The following is a 13,933-nucleotide window of genomic DNA, read 5'->3' as shown; positions in this document are numbered from 1 at the left end:
GTCCTTACATAACTGCTTCAGCTCTGGGATGTTGGTGGGCTTCCTGGCATGAACAGCTTGCTTCAGGGCCTTCTACAACAATTCCATTGGATTAAGGTCAGGAGCTTGACTCAGCCATTCCAAAACACAAATTTTCTTTTTTTAAAAATCACTCTGTTGTTGATTCACTCTTGTCTTTTGGATCATTGTCTTGTTGCATCATCCAACTTCTATTAAGCTTCAGGTGATGGACTGCTACCCTGAGATTATCCTGTAAAAAGTCTTGATCAATCTTGAATTCATTGTTCCCTTAGTGATTGCAAGCTGCCCAGGCCCCGAGCCAGCAAACCCCATTCCATTTAAGGACCACCCTTTGGGTGACAAAGTAGCCCCTCAGGTTCTGACTAAATCTTTTCTCTTTCTCCTTAAATCTATGCCCTCTAGTTCTTGATTACACAACCCTGGGAAAAAGACTGTGCATATTCACCCTGTCTATGCACTGCCTCCATACAATCACTTCTCAGTCTCCTACGCTCCAACAAGCAAAATCCTAACCTGCTCAGCATTAGTCCATAATTCAGTCCCTCGAGTGCGGCCATCATTCTTGCAACTCTCCTTACACTCTTTCCAGTTTAATGGCATCTATCTTATAGCAGGGTAATCAAAACTGTACACTATATTCTAATAGTGACCTCCCCAATGTCTTGTACAAGGAGAACATTCAAACTCCACATGGACAGTAGCAGGAGTCAGGATTGAACATGAATCCCTGGAGTTGCAAAGCAGAAGCGGTGACTGTTGCACCATTTTGCTGCCCTGGTTGCTAGGCTAAGAGGGAAATAATTCCATTTAAAATGGAAAAGTTATGATAAAATTGGATTATTCATGGGCAGTGGGTTGTTCCTTTGGTGTTGAATGCTTATATCTTATTAATACATTTGTGCCTTAATCAAACTTTGCCTTTCTTCAACACATTAAGAAATATTTTAAATTAAAGCAATATTATTTTGCCTGTTAAGTGAGGTTCTGCTTTGAAACACTGCAGTCTCATCGATCTTGCCCTGCTGCAGAAGGTGCTTGCACAGGTCATAGCTAATGTTGTAATAATATAATATTATAATATCTTTCTGCTAGAATTGGCATGAGGGAGAAAGACTAGGAGTAAGAGTAGGCCCTTCAGCCTCTCAAGTCTGTTCCATTCTTCAGTAAGGACTGGGTTCATCCTATATCAAGTCCATAGATTGGGTGAAGCCATGCAAAACCAAGAACCAGAGGGGAAAGGTTTAAAAAAAATAGACCTAAGGGAAACTTTTGGATACTGAGGGTGGTCGTATAAAGTGAGCCCAACATATTGTTGCAATCATGAGAAAAACCCATCAGCGGCTATACTTTAACAAGAGATTGAGCAGGTTCAGTAGGTCACCCAAGACTCTAGCAAATTTCTATAGATGCATGATAGACAGCATTCTGACCAATTGCATCATCACCTGGTAGGGAGGCTGCAATGTACAGGAGCAAACTCTCTGGAGATAGATTATCAACTGACGTCTTTAATAAACCTACCAATTCCCATGGCTGTCTTGACTATACCCCTTCCCACCCTGCCTCCTGTAAAAATACTATTCTCTTTTCTCATTTCCTTTTTCTCTGCCTCATCTGTTCCCAGGATGATGCTTTCCTTTCCAGGACATCAGAGATGTTCTCTTTCTTCAAAGAATGTGGTTTCTATTCCTTCACCGTTGATGTTGCCCTCACCCACATCTCCTCCATTTCCTGAACATTCATGCGCACCTCAGCTTCCCGCTGCCTTAACAGTGATGGAGTTCCTCTTGTCCTTAGCCACCACTACAAAAGCCTCCACATCCAATACATTGTCCTCTGCAATTTCCGCGGCCTCCAAAGTGATCCTGTTACCAAACACATCTTTACTCCCCCCCTCTACTCCCCTGCCCCCGCTATCAGCAGGGATTGATCCCTCTGCGATTCCCTCGTCCACTCGTCCCTCCACAAACTTACCGCCTGGCACTTATCCCTGCAAGTGGCCAAAGCGCTGCATCTGCTTGTTTACCTCCTCCCTCCCCTCTATTCAGAGCCCCAAACAATCCTTCCAGATGAGGCAACACTTCACCTGCAAATCTGCCGGGGTTATCTATTGTATCTGGTGCTCTCAATGTGACTTCCTCTTCATTGGTAAGACCCGTTATAAATTGGGGGTCCGCTTTGTTTAGCACCTCTGTTCCATTCACCAAAAGCTGAGTTTTCCTCTGGCAAAACTCTTCAATTCTGATTTCCATTCCTGTTCCGACATGTCGGTACATGACCTCCTCATGTGCCACAGTGAAGCCATGCTCAGGGTGGAGGATCATCAGCTTATATTCCATCTGGGTAGCCTCCAATCTCTAGACATGAATACTGATTTCCCCTTCTGGTAAAATAGTCCCACCCCTCCCCTATTCTTCTATTCCCATTCTGGCCTCTTACCTCTTCTCATCTGCCTATCACTTCCCCTTCTCTTTCTCCTATAGTCCACTTTCCGCTCTTTTCAAATTCCTTTCCCTCCTGCCTGGCTTCACCTAACACTTTCTAGCTAACCTCCTTCTCCTCCCCCCCCCACCTTTTTTATTCTGGCATCTACCCACTTCCTTTCCAGTCCTGAAGTCGGGCCTCAGCTCGAAACATTGACTGCTTGTTCATTTCCTTTGATTCTGCCAGATCTGCTGAGATCCTCCAGCATTTTGGTATGCTTTGTTTTGCATTCCCAGCATGTGAAGAATTTCTTGTGTTTATTATTCTTAGCTTCTGGAACACATTCATTAACTATAGGGAGAAAGCTGGAAAAGGATATTGAATTTTGATGGTCATTAAAGAGCAGAGCATATTCAAGAGCCAAATGACCTAGGCCTACTCCTATTTCCTACTCCGAAGACCCTCACTGTCCAGGACATATACTCTTCTCATTACATTAGGAAGGGGGTTCGCCTGAAGATGCACACTCATTGTTTAAGGACAGCTTCTTCCCCTCTGCCATCAAATTTCTGAACCCATGAATACTACCTCATTTTTTATCTTTTGCATTATCTTTTTTTTTGTAACTTATAGCTTTTTTTTTGCAATTTTCTGTTGCCACAAGTTTTGTGATATGTCAATGATAATAAACCTGTTTCTGATTCAGTGTTTTCAATGTATCAAAATGAAGCCTTAATCTGCCTTTCTCCCTTCATGGTTGCTGGCTGACCAGTTTCCAAGCCTGATCAGCTCCATGACAGGAATCAATTCACAGGCATATCTTGCTCTACTTGGCCATCTCCACACCCTGTTTTGGATGATCACTTTAAACAGTTGGTTGTGGCTTCTGAAAGGTTGTGATGGAGAGGCTTGTCTCCTCTGGAGTGTTGTGGACATACTGTCAGTATCCTGTATTATTTAAAACTTTCTTTCTCTCCTCTTCTTAGTTTCTTCCCATTCCCTCAAGCAAAGGAATTTTTGTTTAAAATTGTGAAATGCAGTAACCTGACAGACCTGCTTTATTGGTCTTGTCTTCGACCTTGAACTTGTTTCTCGAGCTTGGCTGCTTGAACAGCTGGATGCATGATCCTGCCGAGCCAGAGTTGCTTCAGTCTGGTGTCTCAGCTTTCCTAATGTGACTATTCTACCCTTCGAGTTCATGCCAGCTCTCAGATCAATCCCCTTCCCTCTAACTTCTCTCTTACATCTTGACTGGTTGCATCATGATATAGGAAAATGAAAGCACAAGAAAGTAAGAATTTAGAGAGTAGTGCCCTCAGTAAAATATATTATGAGTGCTTCCCTCCCCACCATTGGTATTATCTGAGGGTGCAAGGCCTCAAGAAGACAGCATTCATCATCAAAGATTCCCACCATCTGGACCATGCCATCTGCCAATGGGCAGCAGGTAGAGGAGCCTGACTACCTCACACTATCCCAGGTTTAAGAACAGCTGCTTCCCTTCAACTACTCAGATATAGACAACCTAGACAACCCTGATTGCTATCTTCGTCTAGCAACATTATAACCACCTTGACCACTATGACACTGCAATGGACTTTTTTTTTGTTTGAATTGTGTTTTTTCCTGTATAATTTTGTATAATTTATATTTAACTTATATTTTTAATGTGCATGTTGTGTGTCTGCTTCTAAAATCAATCAGAGCAGAAGTCCTGTTCTGTGACCTGGTACTGATGTGATTTCACACTGATGTAGAAAGCTGGTGTAATTGCATTTGTCTTTGTGTGATAACCATAGGTTACAACTGTGATTTTGTGTTCACTAATGAAGCATTAGTTCCTTTGTAGATGGTGAAAGGAGACTGCTGGGATAATTTACAAACTATCCCAGTTTAACAATTTAGTAAAATTGGAAAACAAAACTTACATTTTATATCGAGCATTTGTTCTCCATTTAATAGGTAAAGAAGGATTTAATAAAGAGTTATTGCCGGAGGAACTCATTATGGCATCAATGCAAATATATTTTTCTCATAATTTAGTCCACCTCTGGTACTCCATTCCTGGTTCTTGTCTCTTCTCCCACTCGGTGAAACTTTCTAATCAGACTGAAGATGGAAACAATTTATACATCAAAAGGCACATATAGTATACTTGGAAGAATGGACAATGCTATTTGACATTGTGATGTGGCATGCTATCAATAACCACAAAAATCATGGATAGGTGTCTTTATCTTTTAAATATCTTTTTAGGTGTAATGGTGATTTTGCAGATGGAATTAAATTCGAACCATATTTTTTTTATTTTGCTTGTTCTTTTAACTCTGATCATAGTTCTATTGTTTCATTCTCTGAAATCTGCCTCTTGGTTTGTCTCCCTCTAACCTGCACTGCAGTGTGAAGCCTTCTGCAGTGAAGTGTCATATAAGGAAAAGATCAGACGCAACTTCACATTGATGTGCAAGGGTAGCTCTTCATCTGTTAGTAACAATTGGAAGCTCGAAGCTCCCTTAGCCAGTCGTGATATTCGCTTTCAGCTCATGTAACCGTCATAGAGATTCATTTATAGAATCAAAATGCCATAGAGATACAGCATGAAAACATTCCCTGCAGCCCAACTCATCATTGCTGACTAAGCTTGTCTCATTTATATACAGTTAGCCCACATCCCTGTAAACCTTTCCTATCCATGCACCTGTCTAACTGTCCATTAAGTGTTGAGCAACAAACAGACTGCTGGAGGATCTCAGTAGCTGGAGCAGCATCATGACGTGGAGGGAAACGGGTGGTCAGAGTTTCAGGTTGAAACCAGACTGATGATAGGTCCTGACGAAGGGTCTCGGCCTGAAACATCGACTGCACCTCTTCCTAGAGATGCTGCCTGGCCTGCTGCGTTCACCAACAACTTTGATGTGTGTTGCTTGAATTTCCAGTATCTGCAGAATTCCTGTTGTTTGATGATAGGTTCTCGTGTTCTTGTGTCTAGAAGAGTAGGGCATGGGTCCTAGTTACTCACAATGTTTATGAGTAATTTGACTGAAAGGTCCAAATATCAAATTTCTAAAGTTGCCAATAATACAAAGTTAAATGGGTCTGAGAGTAGGGAGGAATATGTAAAAAGGCTTCTAAGGAAATATGAAAACATTTTTTCTGTGAAAACTCGAATACAATGTGGAAAAATGTGTGGCCATACACTTTGGTGCATAAGCTAAAGAAGCAGAGTGTTTCTTTTTAAATTGGTGATATATCAGGAGATGTTGATGTTTTAAAGAGACCTCAGTGTCCTTGTATACAAGTGGTAATTAGTGGTGACGTCTATTTGGCTTCACCAGATCAGGCTATTGGTATAATGCACTCTGAGGAACTTAAAACTTTCAGCCGTCTCGATCTCAGCACCATTGATGTAAGTGGAAAATGCACCAACCCTTCCTGAAATCAATGACCAACTCTTGTTTTGCTAACAGTGAGGTTGTTGTTCAGGGTGGGCAGGTAGTGTTGAGGATGCAGGGAGTCTGCAGAAGGATAATGAGTAAAGAAATTGCAGTTAGAATATAGTGTGCAATTGTGTGGACATTTACTTTGGTAGGACGAATAAAGGCGTTAACTATTTTCTAAATGGGGAACAAATTCAGAAACCAGAGATGCAAAGGGACTTGGGAATCTTCGTGCAGGATTCCCTAAAGGTTAATTTGCTGATTTAGTCAGTGGTAAGGAAGGCAAATGCAAAGTTAAAAATATGAAAGCAGAGATGTAATGCTGAGGATTTATAAAACATTGGTCAGATCACACTTGGAAATTGTGAGCAGTTTTAAGAAAAGACGTGTTGGTATTGGAGAAGGTCCTGAGGAAGTTCATGAGAATGATCCCTGAAATGAAAGGGTTAACATATAAGGAGCATTTGACGGCTCCAGGCCTGTACTGACTGGAGATTAGAAGAATGAGGGTGGATCTCATTGAAACCTATCGATATCATAATGGCCTAAGAAGAATGGACATGGACAGGATGCTTCCTATAGTGGAGGAGTCTATGACTAGTGGGCACTGCCTCAAAATACAAGGACATCCCTTTAGAATGGAGATGAGGAGGAATTTCTTTAGCCAGAAGGGGTGAATCTGTGGAATTACTGGAGGCTGTGGAAGCCAAGTCATTGAGTTTATTTAAAGTAGAGGTTTATAGTTTCTTGATTAGTATGGGCATCCAAGTTTACGGGGAGAAGACAGGAGAATAGGGTTGAGATGGATAATAAACGAACCATGATGGAATTATGGAGTAGACTTGATGGGCTGAATGGCTTAATTCTGTCCTTACATCTTATGGTCTTATGGGTACCATGTTACTATCTCTCTCCTGTACTCAATTTCATTATTATTTGTGATTAGCCCACATATGGTGGTGTCACCCGTAAGCTTGTAGAAGGAGTTAAGCAGAATCTGGCCTCACAGTTGTGAATGTAGAAAGAGTAGAGTTGGGGCCTGTGAACACAGACTTATGGAGCATCAGTGCTGAGGATGATCATGATGCCTATCCTTACTAATTGCTTTCTATTGGTCAGGGGGTCCAGGACCCCATTGCAACGGGTGGTATTGAGGCTTAGGATTAGGAATTTGGAGATGAGTTTGCTTGGAATTATGGTACAGAAGGTAGAGCTGTAATCAAACAACATTAGTCTAATGTAAATGTCGTGACTTAATTTTATTTCAGACTCCTGGCACCTGCAGTGTTCCTTTTATTCAATCTATTTCCCCACATTTTGGTAGTGGATTCAAGATAGTAACAAACACTTATATTAAAAATCTTTCTCCATCTACCTTTACCAGGCTTTTCATTACCTTGGACAATGCTCTCATATTTCATTTTAACCCCATTCCTTCACAAAGAACAACCCCATCTGTATGATTTGTTGCCTAGCTCCTATTCGGGCAGCACAACACTTGCAGGTTTATTCAAGTGTCAAGAGTATGTAACCTGGTGACCATAGGATCTTATTCAGTATCGTTAAAAGTGTACTTAGGCATCCATCCGGGTAATGCTAGAATAGTTGTCTGTGCCTTTAAGGGAGACAGTGATGTCACGACAGACAGAGCGTAGGTGTTCAGCAAAACGGTCTCCCAGTCTGCGTCAGGTCTCGCCAATATAAAGAAGGCCACATCGGGAGCGCCAATATCCGCTCAGGGGATCTCCCATCCACTGCTACCAACATTATAGTTCCCACACCTCGCACTTCCCGTTTCTACCTCCTACCCAAGATCCACAAACCTGCCTGTCCTGGCAGACCTATTGTCTCAGCTTGCTCCTGCCTCACCAAACTCATTTCTGCAATAAACCAGGATCTCCCAGTGGCCACACATTTTAAGTCCACATCCCATTCCCATTCTGACATGTCTATCCACGGCCTCCTCTACTGTAAAGATGAAGCCACACTCAGGTTGGAGGAACAACACCTTATATTCCGTCTGGGTAGCCTCCAACCTGATGGCATGAACATTGACTTCTCTAACTTCCACTAATGCCCCATCTCCCCCTCATACCCCATCCGCTATTTGTTTTTATACATACATTCTTTCTCTTACTCTCCTTTTTCTCCCTCTGTCCCTCTGACTATACCCATTGCCCATCCTCTGGTTCCCCCCCTCCTTTTCCTTCTCCCTGGTCCTCCTGTCCCATGATCCTCTCATATCCCCTTTGCCAATCACCTGTCCAGCTCTTGGCTCCATCCCTCCCCCTCCTGTCTTCTCCTATCATTTTGGATCTCTCCCTCCCCCTCCCACTTTCAAATCTCTTACTAACTCTTCCTTCTGTTAGTCCTGACGAAGGTTCTCGGCCCGAAACATCAACTGTACCTCTTCCTAGAGATGCTGCCTGGCCTGCTGCGTTTACCAGCAACTTTTTGTGTTGCTTGAATTTCCAGTATCTGCAAAATTCCTCTTGTCTGGTTCTAAGTTTGATCGTTTTCTTTCGCGACCCTCTTCTGGCACTTAAACATCTAAAACAGAAAAGGAATTAAAACCTAAAAAAGTATTTGTTGTCCTGAGTGTGTACTTTTCCCCAGGCTACAAGTACATCTCTTAATTCTCTCATGTAACCTTTGCATCACTAAGTAAAATTCCCCTTCCCAGTTCTGATACATTGACCTGAAACATAACTGTATTGTTTCCCAAAGATGCTAACCGGCCTGCTGAGTGTTTCCAATATTTTCTGCTGTCATACTAAAGGAAACAGCCTTAACTTCCCTTCCCAGCCTTCTTCACCTTCCTCCCCCTCCACCTCCTTCTATCTGTTTCTCTTTTCTTTTCTGCCACCACCTTCCATCTATCCTTCCCTCTCCTATATCAGGCTCTATCTGCCCACCACTGTTCACCTTGTCCCAGTCCACAATCAGCCCTCCCACCCTCCTTTTTATACTGGACATCTCACATCTCCACTGCAGGATTTCAACCTGAAACATTAGTAATTCCATTTCCCCAACAGATGCTGCTTGACCTACTGCACACCTCCAACAGATTGTTGCAGGCTTGTCTTCCCATATATTCCTCCTCTTCTCACTCCTTTCATTTTTGAATCAGTAAATGACAGGATCAAAGGTCCTTTCATCCCAACTCATTCAGGCAGACCGTGATGCCCATTTGCACGAAGACTCTGGGGCAACAGCTAACAGTGAAAACTGACATCATGGAGGTGGCCTCCCCACAAACTACAGAGTGAGGTATTGTTTACAGCCAGCTTTCAATGGTAATGCTTATATCAGATGTTGCTTTGCTTGCAATGCTCTCTTCTTTGCCTGAGGCTTGAGCCTAAGGAGAAAGAGGGGACGAGTAATGTGGATAAGCTCCAACAGGTTCAATTTCAACAGTTAAGAGGTTTGGATAAATATATGGATGGGAGGGGTATGGAGAACTATGGTCCACATGCCGGTCGATGGGAATGGGCAGAATTATAGTTCATCATGGGCTGAAGGGCCTGTATCATAGTGTTTTATGACTCTATGATATTTTTATTGTTGTGGCTAGTGAGGATACAAAGATCACCACAAGTGTGCAGCCATCTCCTCTCTCGCTTCTGTAGCAACCTGGGGTATATCTTTATGCTTCTTTATCCTAATGTTTTTCAGGTTTCCAGAATTTGATAATGTCGACATGTTTCTGCATATTAGCTTGTTCTACACTGTGCTCACATTCATCAATGTCCCTCTCACTGGTGAATACTGAATTCTCCTACCTCCTCCAGCTGCAGGCATATGTTTCCTCTCTGATCGCTGTTCGATCCTATACTTACTCTGGTCATATTCCTATTCTTCATGATTATGGAGAATGCTTAGGGGTTTTCCTTAATCCTATTTGCCAAGGCCATCTCATGCCCCCTTCTAGCTCTCCAAAGTCCCTTAAGCAGGGATCAAATGGCCTACTTCTGCTCCTATATCTTATGATCTTATGGTCTTACAAACTCCTTCCTGGCTACCTTATAACTCTCGAAATCCCTGTCTGATCCTTGCTTCCAGAACTATAGCTGTGCTTCTTTCTTACATTTCACTAGATGTTCACGTTTCTTGTCAACCACGATCCTTCACTCCACCATCCTTTCCCTGTCTCAAAGGGACAAACCTATTCAGAACCCCATACAAGCTCCCTAAATAAACTTCACATTTCCGTTGTGCATTCCATTGAGTACATCTGTTCCCAATTTGTGCTCCCAAGTTCCTTCCTTATAGCATTGCCATTCACCCTTCATCAGTTAAGTACTTTGGCATGCAATCTGCTCCTGTCCCTGTGAAAGTCTATGGGAATAATCACGGAGTTGTGGTCACTGTCTCCAAAATGCTCACTCACCGAGATATCTGTCACCTGACCAGGTTCATTGTTAGTACTATATGCCGAATGGCCTCTCCTCTAGTCAGCCTATCCTCATGTTGTATCAGGAAGCCTTCCTGGACACACATAACAAATTCTGCCCCATCTAAACCTTTTGCACTAAGGAAGTGTAATAAGGAAGTTGAAGTCACCCATAACAACAACCCGGTTATTTTCACATCTCTCTAAAACCTGCCGCTTGATCTGCTCCTCAGTATCTTTGTTGCTGGGGACCTATAGAATACTCTGTTAGAGTGACTGCTCCATTCCTTTTTCTGACTTCTAGCCCCACTACTGACTCAGGAATTCACTACTGACCTTCACTCTCTGCAGCTGTTACATTATACAGTGCCACTCCCCAACCTCTTTTGCCTTTTAAAACATCTAAACCCTGGAACGTCCCACAGCCACTCCTGCATTAATACTGCCCTTGCCCTTACTTTTGCAGAACTTATTAACTGGGAGAAATCTCAGAGGAGTAGCAACACAGAGACAGGGAAAAATCCTCGTCTTATTGTGATCTGCCTTAATGACTATCACCAGTAGCACCCACATCTAAAAGTGATGAAATGCTTTGAGAGGTTGGTCATGGTTACACTAATTCCTGCTTCAGCAAGGAACTGGACCCACTGCAATTTGCCTATCACCACAATAGGTCAATGGCAGACACAATCTCAATGGCTCTTCACACGGCCTTAGACCACCTGGACAATACAAACATCTATGTCAGGATGCTGTTCATTTACTATAGCTCAGCATTTAACACCATCATTACCACAGTCCTGATTGGGAAGTTACAGAACCTAGGCCTTGGTATCTCCCTCTGCAATTGGATCCTCAACTTCCTAAATGGAAGACTGCAATCTGTGCGGATTTGTGATAATATCTCCACCTCGCTGATGATCAACACTGGTTCACCTCAGGGGTGTGTGCTTAGCCTACTGCTCTACTGTCTCTATACCCATGTGCGGCTAAGCATAGCTCAAATACCATCTATAAATTTGCTGATGATACAACCATTGTTGGTAGAATCTCAGATGAAGATGAGAGGGCATACAGGAGTGAGATAGACCAACTAGTGGAGTGGTGCTGCAGCAACATCCTTGCACTCAATGTCAGTAAGACAAAAGTGCTGATTGTGGACTTCAGGAAGGGTAAGATGAAGGAACACATACCAATCCTCATAGAGGGATCAGAAGTGGAGAGAGTGAGCAGTTTCAAGTTCCTGGGTGTCAAGATCTCTGAGGATCTAACCTGGTCCCAAAATATCGATGCATCTATAAAGAAGGCAAGACAGCAACTATACTTCATTAGGAGTTTGAAGAGATCTGGTATGTCAACAAAAACACTCAAAAACTTCTATAGATGAACCGTGGAGAGCATTCTGACAGGCTGCGTCACTGTCTGGTATGGGGGGACTACTGCACAGGATTGAAAGAAGCTGCAGAGGGTCGTAAATTTAGTCGGCTCCATCTTGGGTACTAGCCTACAAAGCACCCAGAACATCTTCACGGAGCGGTGTCTCAGAAAGGCAGTGTCCATTATTATGGACCCCTAGCACTCAGGGCATGCCCTTTTCTCACCGTTACCATCAGTTAGGAGGTACCAAAACCTGAAGGCACACACTCAGTGATTCAGGAACAACTTCTTCCCTTCTGCCATCGGATTCCAAAATGGATATTGATCCCGTAAAATTATTTCACTTTTTAAATATACATTATTTCTGCTTTTGCATGACTTCTAATCTATTCAATATACATATACTGTAATTGATTTACTTATTTATTTATTTTTACTTTTGTTTCCTTCTATATTCTGTATTGCATTGAACTGCTGCTGCTAAATTAACAAACTTCACAATACATGCCAATGATAATAAACCAGATTCTGACTCTGAATTATATATCTCTCTATGATTACATGAGTAGCAGTCCAGATACTTCTTAACTGACCTGCCTCAGCTCTGTCCTCTGGCAGCTCGTTCCCAATACCAGCTCTATTTTTTTTATGAAAGACTTACCGCTCAAGTTTCCAAATAAATCTTTTCCCTGTGCCCTTTAGTTTAGGCGCCCCTATTATCATTGGAACCATGCACTGGTTATCAACCCTGTCTGTGCACCACACAATTTTAATAGATCTCTATCTTACCACCTCTCAGCATCCTTTGCACCAGGGAAAATTGATCCATAGACTTAGTTTCAAAAACCTTTGCAACTCATATTCTCATTGATATGTTTATTGGCACAATATGCCTTCTTTTGCACAGTGTGGTTTGTCAGTCTTTGTTTATATATAGCTCTCTGAAAAATTTTGTTGCTGTAAATGCCTGCAAGAAAATGAGTCTCAAAGTAGTATATGGTAACATACTGTATACATACCTTGATAATAAATTCACTTTGAACTTTGAAATAGACCTGTACTATCCACCCTCTCCTGGTCACTCAAGACCTTAGGGGCTTCGTAATGATATTACAGTACCAGCAATCCAGGTTTGATTCCCACCGCTGCCTGTAAGCAGTTTGTACACTCTCCCTGTGACTGTGTGGGTTTTCTTCCTGTGCTCCAGTTTCCTCCCACATTCCAAAGACATACGGATTGGCCACATGGGTGTTATTGAGTGGCATGCGGTCTTGATGGGCCGGAGGGACCTGTATCTCCAAATAAAAAGACTTCCAATCTGGGTAACAACCTTGTGAACCTTTTCTGCACCTACTGTAGCTTAATCATGTCTTCCTCTTGTGTGGTGACCAGATCTGCACACAATGCTCCAAGTGCAGCCTACCAAATGTTTTGTAACATGGTTCCCAAATCTTATGCTCAGTGCCTCTGCCAATGAGGAAAATTATGCCATTTACCATTCACAATACTTTGTCTACCCGAGCTCCTATTTTCACGACACTAGATACTTCTTCCCCAAGTTCCCTCTGTTCAGTAACACTCATTATAAAGAGAGGTTGAGCAGGCTAGACTTTATTCATTGGAGCCGAAGAGAATAAGGGATGATCCGGCAAAGACATATGAAATCACGAGTGGCATGGCTAGGATGAACGTCCACAATCTTTTTACCAGGATTGGCATATCAAGAACTAAAAGGCATAGATTTAAGATGAGAGGTGAGAGATTTAAGAGGAACCTGAGGAGCAACCGTTTCACTTAGAGGGCGATTTGCACATGAAATGAACTTCCAGAGGAAGCAGTTGAAGCAGGTACACTAAAAATTTTAAGACACTTGGTCAAATACAGAAGGTTCAAAGGGATATGGGCCAAATGCAGGCAGATAAGACTAGTTCAGATGGGCATTTTGGTTGGCTTGGACCAGTTGAACTGAAGGCCCATTTCACTTAATTTCTGGAAATATCTGAATGGAAAGGCATGGAAATATTCTGCGGAAATTCATTTTGTTGATTTTTTTCCCTGTTCATAGCCTATGGACCTGACTAACAATTCTAGCACTGATCATACCTCCCTTACACTCTCTGAGGCAAGGTCCAGACTGCTCCATTGATCCTTAACTTTGTGCTTGACTTATGCCTCAATGCTACTTTCCTGAAAGATCCCAACAACCAATGTTGAAGTGCAAACCAGGCAAAAATCTTGTTTACCATTAGCTTTCTTGAAGAGGGCTTTAGAATTGTACCAG

This window comes from Mobula hypostoma, chromosome 1, assembly GCF_963921235.1.
Source record: "Mobula hypostoma chromosome 1, sMobHyp1.1, whole genome shotgun sequence".
NCBI lineage: Eukaryota > Metazoa > Chordata > Chondrichthyes > Myliobatiformes > Myliobatidae > Mobula > Mobula hypostoma.
Note: the sequence above shows the minus strand (reverse complement) of the source record.